This window comes from Nerophis lumbriciformis, linkage group LG17, assembly GCF_033978685.3.
Source record: "Nerophis lumbriciformis linkage group LG17, RoL_Nlum_v2.1, whole genome shotgun sequence".
NCBI classification, from domain to species: Eukaryota; Metazoa; Chordata; class Actinopteri; order Syngnathiformes; family Syngnathidae; genus Nerophis; species Nerophis lumbriciformis.
The window spans coordinates 18,700,001-18,706,077 of record NC_084564.2 but is presented as its reverse complement, the minus strand read 5'-3'; positions in this window follow the sequence as shown (position 1 = coordinate 18,706,077).

Sequence of the window (6,077 nt, the reverse complement as noted above, 5' to 3'; positions counted from 1 at the left end):
TGTTTTTATATTGTTTTACTTTCTTTTTTATTCAAGGAAAAGGTTTTTAATTTATTTATCTTATTTTATTTTAAAAGTGCCTTATCTTCACCATACCTGGTTGTTAAAATTAGGCATAATAATGTGTTAATTCCACGACTGTATATATCGGTATCGGTTGATATCGGTATCGGTAATTAAAGAGTTGGACAATATCGGAATATCTGATATCGGCAAAAAGCCATTATCGGACATCCCTACTATAAATACAATGTTGGGAATGTTAGCCCTACCATTTTTTTTAAGTCAGATTGTTACATAGGTTGGTCTTTTCTGGTGTTTTACAGAAGTCATTTACAAAAGGTAAACATGGTAGGGTATAGGCCATAGATACTGTTGGCAATAAAGTGCATTTGGCCACCCATCCAAATGATGAGAATCAGGTGTCCTAATCACTTGGTCTGGTGTATAAAATCAAGCACTTAGGCATGGAGACTGTTTCTACAAACATTTGTGAAAAAATGGTCCGCTCTCAGTGATTTCCAGCGTGGAACTGTCATAGGATGCCACCTGTGCAACAAATCCAGTCGTGAAATTTACTCGCTCCTAAATATTCCAAAGTCAACTTTATTATAAGAAAAGTGAAGAGTTTGGGAACAACAGCAACTCAGCCACCAAGTGGTAGGCCACGTAAACTGACAGAGAGGGGTCAGCATGGTGCAAAGACTTTCTGCACAATCAGTTGCTACAGCGCTCCAAACTTCATGTGGCCTTCCAATTAGCCCACGTACAGTACGCAGAGAGCTTCATGGAACGGGTTTCCATTGCCGACCAGCTGTATCTAAGCCATACATCACCAATTCCAATGCAAAGCAGTGGAGATGCATTCTCTGGAGTGATGAATCACGCTTTTCCATCTGGTAATCTGATGGACCAGTCTGGGTTTGGAGGTCGCCAGGAGAACGCTACATTTCGGACTGCATTGTGCTGAGTGTGAAATTTGGTGGAGGAGGAATTATGGTGTGGGGTTGTTTTTCAGGAGTAGGGCTTGGCCCCTTAGTTCCAGTGAAAGGAACTTTGAATGTTCCAGGATACCAAAACATTTTTGGACAATTCCTTGGGATGGCACTTCAAGTTCATATGTGAGTAAAGGCAGGTGGCCAAATACTTGTAGCAATATAGTGTATCATACATGAATAGATGCCGCGTTGGGTACTGTGGTGCAGGAAATTAGGCTGCCATTCTACTCCTCTTTGAGCAGCAGGAAGAACACGATGGCAGAGTATTGTGCTGCGTATTCTCGCACAAACCAGCGGACCATGGAAAACAAGTCACGGGGGATTACTTTCCACAAGTAAGAGTGAACATTACTATTGGCTATGTTTTGTGAATCAAAGATTATTGTACTGTATTTACGCCAACCAGCGAAATTGTTGCTAGCTCCTGCAGCTAGCTTAGTTAGCTACTTACACATACAAAGTCTCCAATGCTGCAGTGTATTAGACAGTATCCGGTAACAAATGTGTCCGCATCATTCAACTTACTGCTTCGTGAGTGTACCTTAATAAATTATTGTGGCCGGTAGGCATTGCCAAAAAAAATTAAAAAATGGCCATTTCACTTCAAATTAAAAGCAACATAAATCCATTCCAGACAGTTGATAATAAATAAGTTGGTGTTTTTCTTACCTACCACTGTTCTCGGTTTGAGTAATTATTAAAACAAGTGATACAATTATAAAAGTATGTATGATTTGTAGAGATGTCCGATAATGGCTTTTTTGCCGAAATCCAATATTCCGATATTGTCCAATTCTTAATTATGGATTCCGATATCAACCAATACCGATATATACAGTCGTGGAATTAACACATTATTATGCCTAATTTTGTTGTGATGCCCCACTGGATGCATTAAACAATGTAACAAGGTTTTCCAAAATAAATCAACTCAAGTTATGGAAAAAAATGCCAACATGGCACTGCCTTATTTATGGTGGACGGGGTTGGGGGGGGGGTTAGCGGGGGTGTATATTGTAGCGTCCCGGAAGAGTTAGTGCTGCAAGGGGTTCTGGGTATTTGTTCTGTTGTGTTTATGTTGTGTTACGGTGCGGATGTTCTCCCGAAATGTGTTTGTCATTCTTGTTTGGTGTGGGTTCACAGTGTGGCGCATATTTGTAACAGTGTTAAAGTTGTTTATACGGCCACCCTCAGTGTGACCTGTATGGCTGTTGACCAAGTATGCTTGCATTCACTTGTGTTTGTGAAACGCCGTAGATATTATGTGACTGGGCCGGCACACAAAGGATGTTCCTTTAAGGTTTATTGGCACTCTGTACTTCTCCCTACGTCTGTGTACACAGCAGCGTTTTAGAAAGTCATAAATTTAACTTTTTGAAACCGATACCGAGAATTTTGAAACAGATACCGATCATTTCCGATATTACATTTTAGAGCATTTATTGGCCGATAATATCGGCAGTCCGATATTATCGGACATCCCTAATGATTTGTGCTTGCAATGTATCGGATCAATATCGGTTTTGGCCAAACTCAAGGCTCCAGTATCAGTTGATAATGTGAAAAAGTTGTATTTAGACATCCCTAATCTGTCAATATAGAGTAAATGAAAACTATTGCATCTGCCAGTGTTTTTTAGCCCTTTTGATCACGTATCAGGTGTATATAGAAGACTATAGGGTTAATTGTACTGAGGCGTAAATTGGAGTGTTTATGTACAGTATAACTATATATTATACATAATCATAATAGTCCCACTGGTTGAGTTTTTCCTTGCCCTTATGTGGGCTCTGTACCGAGGATGTCGTTGTGGCTTGTGCAGCCCTTTGAGACACTTGTGATTTAGGGCTATATAAATAAACATTGATTGATAACACCAGGGAGTCTAGTAAGGGGCATTTTGTACTCTCTCGTTCCAGGAAGTATGCTTTGCGGAAATCTTTTATTTATAGATCTGTATCGCTCTGGAAAAACCTGCCTCGAATTCTCACCGGCATTGAAAGTAAACAGGTTTTTAAAAGGAAAATCATATTTTATCTGAGTCTGTAAATTAGTTTGCTTGTTGATGATTTTTGTTTGGTTTTGTATTGTGTAGTTATGTTTATATGGTAATTATTATTGTGTGACTGAAAATTGTTTGCTTTTTTTCTTATTGATGCTTTTATTTGTTTCTGATTTGTGTAGTTGTAATTATATGCTTTTACTTGTAATTGTATTGAGTTTGTGGACCTCAGGAAGACTAGTGGGTTGTTGTGGGAACCAGCTAATGGGGATCCTTAATAAAAATCTAATCAAATATGTTCAGGGTTGCGGGTTATAGACAATATAAATGGAATACATGTGTCCGACCATAGAGTTTGTTATACTCTTGTTATATTGTGATAATGCATGTTGCCGACACATTCTAGCTGTCTCCTGTAAATTTGACAGCGACAAACGCACGATCGTGTCCTCAACACAATGTAATGTTCTCGCTAGCGGCTAACGTGCCTTAGCAGTGTAAAGCTGCTTCTAAGTCAGCAATCCAGACAAATAAACTACTTTTCTTACATGTATCATTATCACTGGAGGACGAGGAATAGCTAAACATGCTACACTACACACAGTGGTTTGAGTGTCCGAACTGAGATCGGTAAGTCGTGAGTTCAAACCCCGGCCGAGTCATACCAAAGACTATAAAATGGGACCCATTACCTCCCTGCTTGGCACTCCGCATCAAGGGTTGGAATTGGGGGTTATTCCCGAGCGTGGCCACCACTGCTGCTCACTGCTCCCCTCACCTCCCAAGGGGTGGAACAAGGGGATGGGTCAAACGCAGAGAATAATTTCACCACACCTAGAGCAGTGATTTTCAACCACTGTGCGGCAGTGAGATTTTGTCTGGTGTGCCGTGGGAAATTATGCAACTTCACCTAATTGGTCCAAAAAAATATTTTTTGCAAATCAATAATCATAATAATGTGCCGTTGTCTAGTGCCTGTGCTGTGTAGAGCTCGGCAGGGTAATCTTGTAATACTCCATACCAGTAGGTGGCAGCAGGTAGTTCATTGCTTTGTAGAAGTTGGAATGTGTCGAGGATGGTTTGTCGTGATCCCAATATGCAGAGCACAGCGGGAGACAGCGTGCAGGTAAAAAGGTATGTAACGCTTAAACCAAAAATTTAACAAAAGGCAAGTCCCGCTAGGAAAAAGCACGGAAGCATAGGGATGGCTTTGTAAAACAGAAGTAAAACTGAACTGGCTACAAAGTCAACAAAAACAGAATGCTGGACGACAGCAAAAACTTACAGCGTGTGGAGCAAAGACGGCGTTCACAAAGCACATCCCGTACATGATATGACAATCAACGATGTCCCCACAAAGAAGGATAGCGTACGCACAACTTCAATAGTCTTGATTGTGAAAACAAAGCAGGTGCGGGCAATAGTGCTCAAAGGAAGGCATGAAGCTGCTACAGGAGAACACCAACAAAACAGGAAAACTCACCAAAATAACAGCGCAAGACAGGAACTAAAGCACGACACACAGGAAACAACAACAAACTCAAAATTAAGCACGACAACCTGGTGGAGTTTCATTTTTTAACCTTTTCTGCTGGTGGTGTGCCTCCGTATATTTTTTATGAAAAATAAGTGCCATGGCTCAAAAAAGGTTGAAGAACACTGACCTAGTGTGTGTGTGACTATCAGTGGTAATTTAATTAAATTAATTTAGTAGGAGGATACTATAAGCCATGCTAACCACTAAGCTAAACAGAGATGGGTGGATCGATACAAATATCGACAATAACGATATCAAGTACAATATCAGTAAATGGTCGATAGTACAATGATTACAGAAATATTTTTAGTTTTTACTAAATATTTTGTCGTTTTTGTTATTGTTTGCAAACTCAAGAAATAAGTTTGGGGTCACAGGAGAGATTGAAGGGGAAAACTAAAGGATTTAAGTCAGAGCCACTCGGAGGAAATACTTAATATTTAACGAATATTTTTACACAGCCATCCTGTGTTTTTGTCTGATTATAATTGTGATCAAAAATGGAATCATTCAGTGATGTTAAAACTTTGAAGTATCAGTATCCACATTGGTATGACCAATACTGCCCCTGTAAATACTTGGTATTGAATCGATACTCAAATTTGTGGTATCACCCAAAACTAATTTAAAGTAGAAGAATAGTTTTTTACTACATTTTTACACAGGTGTAGATTGAATTATGTTACACAGAAAGTAACCAGATATTACGGTAACCGTTACTTGAGTGCATCAATAGTAATAGTTTTGAGAAAATAATACAACCATAAATTATGCAGCATGTTACATTATACATCAGCAGCCAAATTACGAGCCTTTGTAACCTGTTTTGAAATATTTCTATTATCATCCAAATAATGTATTGTGATATATATCGATATCGCAGGAGTCTGCAATGTATAGTGTGATATCGATTTTAGGCCACATCGCCCATCCTTAATGTTTATATATGCTGTATGAGATCGTTCCACCCACCAGTTATTGATGATAACTGCCACCTTGCACAAGATATTACATTAAAATGCCTTTAATAAGTCAGGAGAGTTGCAGCAATACAGTTTTGTATTATAAAGTGGTGAACAGAACCCAGTCTGGGACTATTACTATCATTATTCATACTATTATTTTTACATAGGAAATGGTGTGCGTTTAGCATCTAGACCTTGTGCAGGTGATGAGAGCTGATACTGGAAAAAAAAAAACTTGACATATTTACACCTAATGGTTCACTTACTGAATTATTGGCAGGGTTATATATTATGCATCACAGACTCTGGATGATTCTGCCCTTTAAAAGTGAGAAGCCGCAGGTGTTTTTGAGAAACGCAGGTGGGTGGAAAAAGAGAATGAAAATAATTGAATGCACTACAAAGACAAGATATTTGATGTTCAAACTCATAAACTTTTTTTTTTTTTTTTGCAAATAATAATTCACTTAGAATTTCATGGCTGCAACACATGCCAAAGTAGTTTGTGTGTGTGTGTGTGTGTATGTATGTATGTATGTATGTATGTATGTATGTATATATATATATATATATAT